Source organism: Hetaerina americana, unplaced genomic scaffold, assembly GCF_022747635.1.
Source record: "Hetaerina americana unplaced genomic scaffold, ioHetAmer1.1.p SCAF_1, whole genome shotgun sequence".
In the NCBI taxonomy this organism is placed as follows: Eukaryota; Metazoa; Arthropoda; class Insecta; order Odonata; family Calopterygidae; genus Hetaerina; species Hetaerina americana.
In genome coordinates, this window is record NW_027286069.1 from 40,138,993 (window position 1) to 40,147,709 (window position 8,717).

Here is an 8,717-nt window from a genome sequence, read left to right on the forward strand (position 1 = left end):
CAGACGAGGACGTTACCCCGCCGCCACCGGGGTCGGCAATAAAATATAGAATTTCTCTTTGGTTTATGAAGATCGATATTAATGGTCATTTCTTCCTATACTACCATTGCTTATCATTTATTTAATTAAACAAGATCATACACTAAGTCTAATTAGGAATAGAAAAATGTAACCTAAAAATATGTAACCTTGTATTATTGGTCATGAGGCATGACACGAGGATCTACATCATTATTAGGATTTTAAAAATTATCCGGTATGCATACTATTCGTAAGCGAAAGGAAAGGACAGACCTGAGTGGGGAGAGGAATGGTTGATAAAAATCTGCGAGGCTGATTGATATACACATGGCATAGCCAATAACTCATATAGTTGACAACACACAAATCTGAGCGAGGAAAACTAACGAAACGCCTTGGATGACACCTAAAAAGGTTACACGATGGCCAGTGGCGCGGCAAAGAGTCCCAGATACGGCGATGAATGGAGGAGGGCGCGAGTCTGATCGGGGGAGGAGGAAAGGCAAGAGAGGGGGGGTCAATGAGGTGAGACGAGAGTTTTCCGTCTTTTTGGGAATGATGGGAAAACAGGGGTTCAAGGGGGAACCAGGCACTCACTCGATCATAATTCGCGATGGGGGACGGCTGAGGGGGACCCGCGAATAGACCTGGGAGCGGAGGCGCCCCCATTCCCGAGAATGTCTTAGCACTTGATCGTCCTTAGGCCACGTCCTCTGTCGGAATAATGCTCCGTATCCTCATTTTTTCCTCTCTTCGGAATGAGCACGTGACGGCGGCGTCGCCTCGCTCAATCCCGCCCTCGCGCGCAAATGCACACTCGTGAGGTATTTTACGCGAGGGGAAAAAACATATGTCAACATTCATCTAAACGCATTCATAGGCTATTCGATCACCGCCTTCGATAGGAAAAAATTAATTGATCCAAAACTGTGGCGATGTATTTCATATTACTACGTTTTCAAGCGAGATTTTTAATCCCACTTCCGAAGAAGACTCATAGTATGGAACTATACTAAACAAATTATTTGCAAGTTTCCGTGTCTCTCCAGGCGATTAATTTGAAGAATGAACGATTAAAATTATGCTTACTTCATTCTCAGTGTTCGGTCCACCATTCAACCCGACAAAAACCGTGATCAACAAAAGCGAAATTTAAGAAAATGATACTTCCGGATCATATTTTTGATCTTCCTAAGCCAACCAATGATCAATCCCAGGATTCATTGAGCTGTAAATACTTCCCTTCTCATTTTGTTTATAGTCAAATTGAAATGCCTAAAAATGTCTCCACTTAACTTAGTTGAAGGTCAAATATCACTGCAACTTTAAAACGGAAATAGGGATTTAATAATTAAGGCTTGAACAATTTTCATTACCATGGCATGAAGAAAATAAATTATAATCTAGTAAGATTAGTGGGTAGTGTTGACATTCAAATGCCCGCACAAAGCATCGATAAAATCAGAATTCCGCATTAATAAATTCAACATTGTAATTTAGGTGTTGATAGAACTTCAGTCGTCAGAGGATCACATGAACGCAATTCCTACCATTATATTTCATTGGTAAAAATTCATCGTCATAAGAATTAGAATCCTACATAAAATATCTCTCTCCTAGCAATTATAATATCACTTATCTCTTGATTCTCTTAAGTACGCTGCTAAGATAACTTAAATGGCAAAAGCACGGCAACTACTAAATTTTACGCAGAATCACCTCCACTCCTGATCCTTCACAATGTTTTTGGTCCTCGCATTAATTATTTTCGTGGAAACATTTGTTGGTGACAAGCTATAGAAAATGTTTCTAAAGTTGCAAAAATACAATAAAAAATCCCGGTGCGTACATAATAGCATGTATGGCAAAATTTAAAAGAACATGAGGTAACAAAAAAATAATTTATAATCGTTAAACAGAATTTTTAAAACTCTAAGAAACTGCGGGGGATGCCGCGGCAGTAACTTTTAAAGAAGTCATCCGTTGATGCGGATAACAATACAACTATTGTAAAATGTAAAATATCATTCGCCTTGACCGAAATTCTAACCTGGATCCCTCGAATTCCGCCCGAGTGCTTATGCCAGTTTAACTACCGAGGCCTCTAACACCCCGAAATTTTCGAGTCTTTAAAGGTAACAGGTGTTATGAGGAAAAACCATACATTCAATGTCACAGGTATTCTTAGTCGTGCGCGTTGCCCCACAGTCCACGAGGTTAAAGCTAACTTTTAACACTAGGGTGATTTACCTTAGTATAAATAATTCTTAGAATATACGGGGCATGCAACAGCAGCAACTTTTAACAGAGTCATCCGCATATACTCTGCCTAAAGCACTCAGACATCGAAGGATCTGGGTTCGAATCCCAATCAATGATTTTCGCACTTTGAAATTATTACACTGTAATGCGGAATGTATAAAGACTTGAACTAGTAAATGAAAGAAGTAAATCTATTTCACTCGGTTCAGTTTCGAGCAAACATTTTTATTTTTGAATATCCGGAATATCCATCGCTTTGTCATGAACATATAGTTATCAAAATCGCTCCATTACTCAAAATAATGAGAAAGATTAACCAACAAAGGATCAAGGTTTCTTATGCAATGAATGGGTAGCCATTGCATTAAGATCATACAGGATCAATCACATTTTTTTAAATCATATATACACGTAAGTTGTTTATTGATAATGGTGAGTATGGAGAAATTAAATCCCTGTCCAATGCTCGTATAAAATAGCATTCATCCTCGGATCTCCCCAAGAAATATGTAGATCCAGAATGCCCTTCAATTTTCAGTCTCGATGCTATAGAAACCGGATGGGAGGCAAAGTAGTTTTTCTTCCCTATGTAGGAGCGCGAAGACGGCGTCGGACAGGATCGTAATCAGCATGTTGATCGCCAACTCGTTTAAGGCATATATCTGGAGATTTATGGATTTAGTTCCTATTAATGGGTGAAAAAGCTGTAAAATATGTCCTCTACATATGAATTCCTTTCGTTTTTTCCCCGAGTACAGAAATTTCTCCTTTGAAGATGAAGATCCATAAACCTGCAGAAATTAATGGAACTAAGCTTGTGACACGGAACGAACCTGGTGCTCCCTTCAATTCCGTTTCTTGCTGTCGTAGGAAATTATTTTTTCACCCCTATGAAGAATTCGAAAAGGAAACAAATTCGCCCCTTATGACAAAGATTGGGGGATATTTATTACGTTCTCCTCCATTAATCTGCCAATTAGAGAGCAACTGACTACGACACGCTGAGCCCTTTAGCCAACTGACCTTGTCTTTTCCAGTTGCAATCCCTGTGCATGTCGACCCAGATTTTTTCTTCTTCCCACGCCCGTTCATTGAAAAAGTCTCGATCTAGAGTGTACTATTCACAAAAGAAAAACAGCACAGTGAATCGCGATTGACATAAGACTGTAAGTGGGGAGCGATCTCAACGTGGTTGGAATGGCTCTCAAAGGGATCATAGAGCAGGACTAAAATTATTCAGACGGAAAAGGAAAATAGATGCAGTCCCTACCACTCGTTTTTTTATGCAAACATACAAAAATCTGAGATTTTGACGAATGTATGAAAATTGCTTATTAATATGACATTAAGAATAAAAGACATTAAACATTATAGGGGCAGGGTAAACTCTTAAATGTAATATTTTTTAAGAAAGTAGAAATTACATTTCTTTGGTCGTAAAATTGTACACCCCACTAATATCAATATTCACCCAAATCTACATGGTAATTAAGTTGAAAGTCTCTCCAAGGATACCAATACCCTTGTAGAAACAAACACATACAATAATCACATAAGACCCATAAATAACTGCCTATGGTTGTTTACAGGATCATTATCCCCCTTAATTGCGCTTTCTGTATTAATGCGGATAATATTTGGTTCCAATTCACTTTAGCCTAGCTGTTGTGCAATGTTCCGAACTTTCAAACGCCGAAGGTAATCAAGTAACCAAGTAATTCGAGTAGTCTTTCTAGTTTGATTAACCTTTCGTACGATCCTCTGGCATTAGGATTCATTTCAACATATACCACATCGCCATAATCAGTGTGCATGATTTTGTGTATTCTAATGCGAGTGCGCGCGCCTATGTGAGCTAGGGTTTCCCGCAGTCGGTCTCTGGCGCCTGGCTTAAAATCCTCGCCGACCGCTTAGAGAAAATCTGTTTGATGTGTGATGGCCGTGGAATTAGAGTCTCGTAAATCGTTCTTTGTGCTTGCGGTCTGACACTGGGCGTTCGCGAATGCTATTTCACTTAATACCTCTCTAAGGAACCAATTAAGGGTGAAGTGATTGTCGTGTCTGTCGTTGGGCTGGCACTAATTCTCCAGGCAATATCTACAAGAGATTGCGAGTCAGTAAAGGTGGAATTGTTTTTCACATAGAATTGGGTGAATAATGGTGTTTATGGATGATTTATTAATGTATTCTCATTAAAGTTTAATATACCCATTCTTTATTGTTAAGACCGTAGGAACTCAACCACCCATACTGGTAATTTAAAGAGACAAAGTTCAAATTGAGGGAAAAATGAATTTTAAATAAATTTGCTTGTTACTGATATGTTATGACATCCCGAGTTAATTTTTCTATAGACGAAAGAAATAGTCAGTGGGAAATACGTGTTTGCATCAAGTACTTATAAAAATGATGAAATAAAATATAATACCCAGCTCAGTAATCACCGGACTCTCATGATTGGCTTCGCGTCACTTATCCTATTGGTTTGAGTTCCAGTGTAAGTTATTTTCAAACAATTCTTCAAATTAATAGCTAAGGACCGTTTTGAACGCATTTGATTTTAATAAAGTGCATTTTTATGATTTTACCTAAAAACATTTAATATTACGTTAATACATTAAATTATTTTAATTTCTATTTTTGCTTCAAAATTTTCCAATTTTACGTGAATGAAAAAATGCTAGAATTATCATAGTATCATTGTTTCGAGTGTCACACCGATGTCACGCCATCAATTTTAAAACAGAGAATTTATTTCATGGAATGAAAAAAACCACCATTTATTTAAATTATTAAGTAAAAAATATTTCATAATTTGTTTCATTTCCTTTATCGTAAATTTCAGGTAGTAGTTGTAGTTTTTTAGGGCAGGCGACCGTCAACTGTGGTAATTTTCGCCATTAGGGATAGGACAGGAAAGGTTGAAGGGTGTAGAGAAACCTGGCGTCGGCATTAGTTTACTCTTAACGAAAGGCGCCTATAGGTCCGCAGCTTAACGTCCCATTAAACGGACGGCGTACTCACTCAAAGTGCCCTGCACAAAGTACCTTGAGTAAGGATCGGAATACCTCTGAAAAATATCTATCGCCGGGATCCAAGCCCAAGTCCTCTGAGTTGGATGCCAGTCCGTTAGCCCCCTCACCATTCCCAACTTTCAGGTTTCACAGTCGATAAAAGTGTCCTATATAACAACTTTCTATTGATCTTGTATTCACATGTGTACAGTTTAGAATGTACACACTTTGTTCTGAGTTGATGGTTATACATTTAAATCATAATATAATTTCACTTTTCAAATGGGATTAAAGGACCTATGTGAAGAATAGCTTCCTTTCTTTTAGCAATAAAAATGCTGAGAAATCAAAGACATCAAAGAAAAAGAGAGATGCGGTAAATGAAGGAGTTGACTCATACACTAAATTAAAAGGACGCCAATTAATGTGTGCTGATAGTTAACATCACTTACTAGAATAAGATAAAAATAACAAACACTTTAAAATGGATCAATGTGAATACTTTCAAAGTCATGAACAACAACATGGAAATGCATCGCACTTCAACTTCCTCAAAATCGAGCTCACCAGTTGAACAAAATGTTGTTGAACCAATTTCCGCCTGAAACACGCGTTTCATGTGGTCCAGTTTTTGCTTTCCTTGATGAACACGAAGTAAGAAAGACGCATTCGTCCCATACCAAGACGTTGATACACTATAAATCAACTCAGCAATTCCTACTCACAAAGATACAGGAAGTGGACTTCCATAACAGGCCCCTGTAACGCAAGCAAACAGAGAGTGCATATAGAAAGCGCCAATCCTTTTTGCGCTCATACAAGAGCAAAAATATTTTAGTGATAGGAAGGCCAGAATAGAATTAGGTCTAGGAATTACACAAACGTTCTGATTGTCTCAGTATATATCTTCAAACACAAAACAGGTTATTGCCTCCAATAATATTACATTATCCCTTTACCAGAACAAATACAATCTGCTGCATCTCTTCCAATTAATCAAACCACAAAAAAACAGGTCAACAATGGTCTCAGAGTACTTGAAGAAAATGCCTTCTAAATGTCTCTAATAAGGGTTAGGGAAAGTGAGGAGTGAGAAAGTTTCTATACTGTATGATACCATATCTCAAAACACAGGAAAGTGCTACAATAATGTCAATCTTCAGGATGTCAATAGAGCAGTTTCTAAAAGCAATCAGGGGAGTGTGCTTAGTTACTATAAACTCTGATTAGGCAAAACAGGTGCCACGAGATCACATTAAAGCAGAAACATTCCTAACGGAGGAACAAAATTGGTTTCAAAAACCACTATCTTAAATTGAAGCTATATTAGCTAAAAACCTTACAACGTAAAAATAAGAGGACGATATTTAAATAAATATATTGCATTTACAGACATTTGATTAAATATTATCTAAACTTGAACGAGATTAAATTAATTAGGAATCCAATAGCACTCAATAGGACCGACGAAGAGCTTCTATCAGCATTCAAAAATTATAATATCAATAACGAATAAGGACGAAGGCACATTGGGCTATTATAAGTGTTCATCAAAGTATTGGTTTTCACATTTCTGTAAATCTACATACTGAAGATTTGATAAGGACTTGAAAAAAAAGCGCCAACAAATTAAATTACTACTGCAGGTAAAATTCCTCAACACTATCCGCAGGCCAGGTTTATGCATGCATAAATAACCAAGAATGACTTCCAGGGTGCTAACAATGAACTGCACCTTAAAGACAAGGAAAGTACTTTCATAATCAAGAAAAATATGCTGACGTTGAAGGGCTACGACGCAGTATAATAGACGATAGCTTGAAATGTCTTCAGGAACCACAAATCTTTAAATAATGGGTTGCGATACACTTTTAATTACATTCAAGATACTGTTAATAAACAAAGATCTTATCAAGGAATGAGTAGATCAATATACGAACTCTTTACAATAAAACTAGAAAAAAAACAATATATTATTAAAATTAAGGAAAGTGCCTTACCTCCCTTAGGACTGTAAAGTTTGGAATTTAACAAAATCTAAAAAAAGTCACGGTAATGAGAATGTGAAATATTTTACCAGATTAGACTGATAACAAACCAATCTATAAAGATAGAGCTCGGCAATTTAATTTGGTTATTAATGAACATGGCATGAGTAGGAAAATAACATAATTTGATTCATAAAAGTATTTATAGGCATCACATAAACATAATGCTGTAGCATACCGAACATTCACTACCGAAACTTTTAAAAAAACCGAAGTTATAGACAAAAATGTGACGTTTAACAGTTGTGTAGACCACCTGACAAATAATTCATTTTTCTCCTGAGAGATGATACTTTTCTCCACAACTTTTCCCGAGAATGTAGGTCGAGAGATGGCACGTGACCCTATCATGCAATATTAAGCACGCACACCAAGACCACGCGCTCCACATAAGCGGAAGTTATTCAACGTCGTATCGGAAGTAGCTCACTGTCTCTTTTTTTCCTTCACATTGTAAAAATATTCAACTCGCAAAAAAGCATTTTTTACTTCTGAGTTAATGTCTTATCATGTCTATTATTCGGTAATATTATCGTGGCTCCATGGACAGCAAATAAATTACTAACGCTACATAAGCACACTGCAAGTGGGGCAAAGCATTAAGATTGAACTTCAAGTTTAAACATACGCACACATATGCATATGCTAATAAGGTATACATTAAGTAGGCGTTCATGAAAAAAAGGCAACTACAATGTTTAAAGAACCTGATGTTGCCCACAAGTCAGCCGTTTGTCGAAGCGTTGGCATGAAGCATGGCACTCTACGGATAAGAGACATGTAAAATTGGAAAAGTGTACCAGCGAAGAATAGAAGCCTTACACATGGTAATTTAGGAGAATGGTGATGATTAAAGGAATAAATAAGGAATGAGGAAGTTTATGGAAGAGCAGATCCCCTCCCCGCCCAGACTGCTTACCCTTCTCCGTCATATTTTCAGTCTTACTTGAAAAAGGTCTCGGAGAAGGCAGAAAGCTTAAACAATTTACCGTGTGAGTGTCCTTTTAAGTATTACTATTTTATTTGTGTTCTATTGTGCCGTCATAATATTATTTATGTATTATATATATCTATATATATATATATATATATATATATATATATATATATATATATATATATATATATATATATATATATATGCGATGCGACGATTTCAGCCAGGCCACTACCACTAGAGGACATTGTAGTCAAGGGAGTAGAGCTCTGGGCTAGTAACCTGAGACCCTTGGCTTGAATCCGAGTAACGCCTCTGGGCACCCTCAGCTTCACTCTCGCATTGAGGTTCATTTCGGTGTTAGATCTTCCTGGGAAACGATAGGCAGCGCGGGGAAAGGAACTGACTAGCCCCCTTACCCTGAAGTGTGAATTT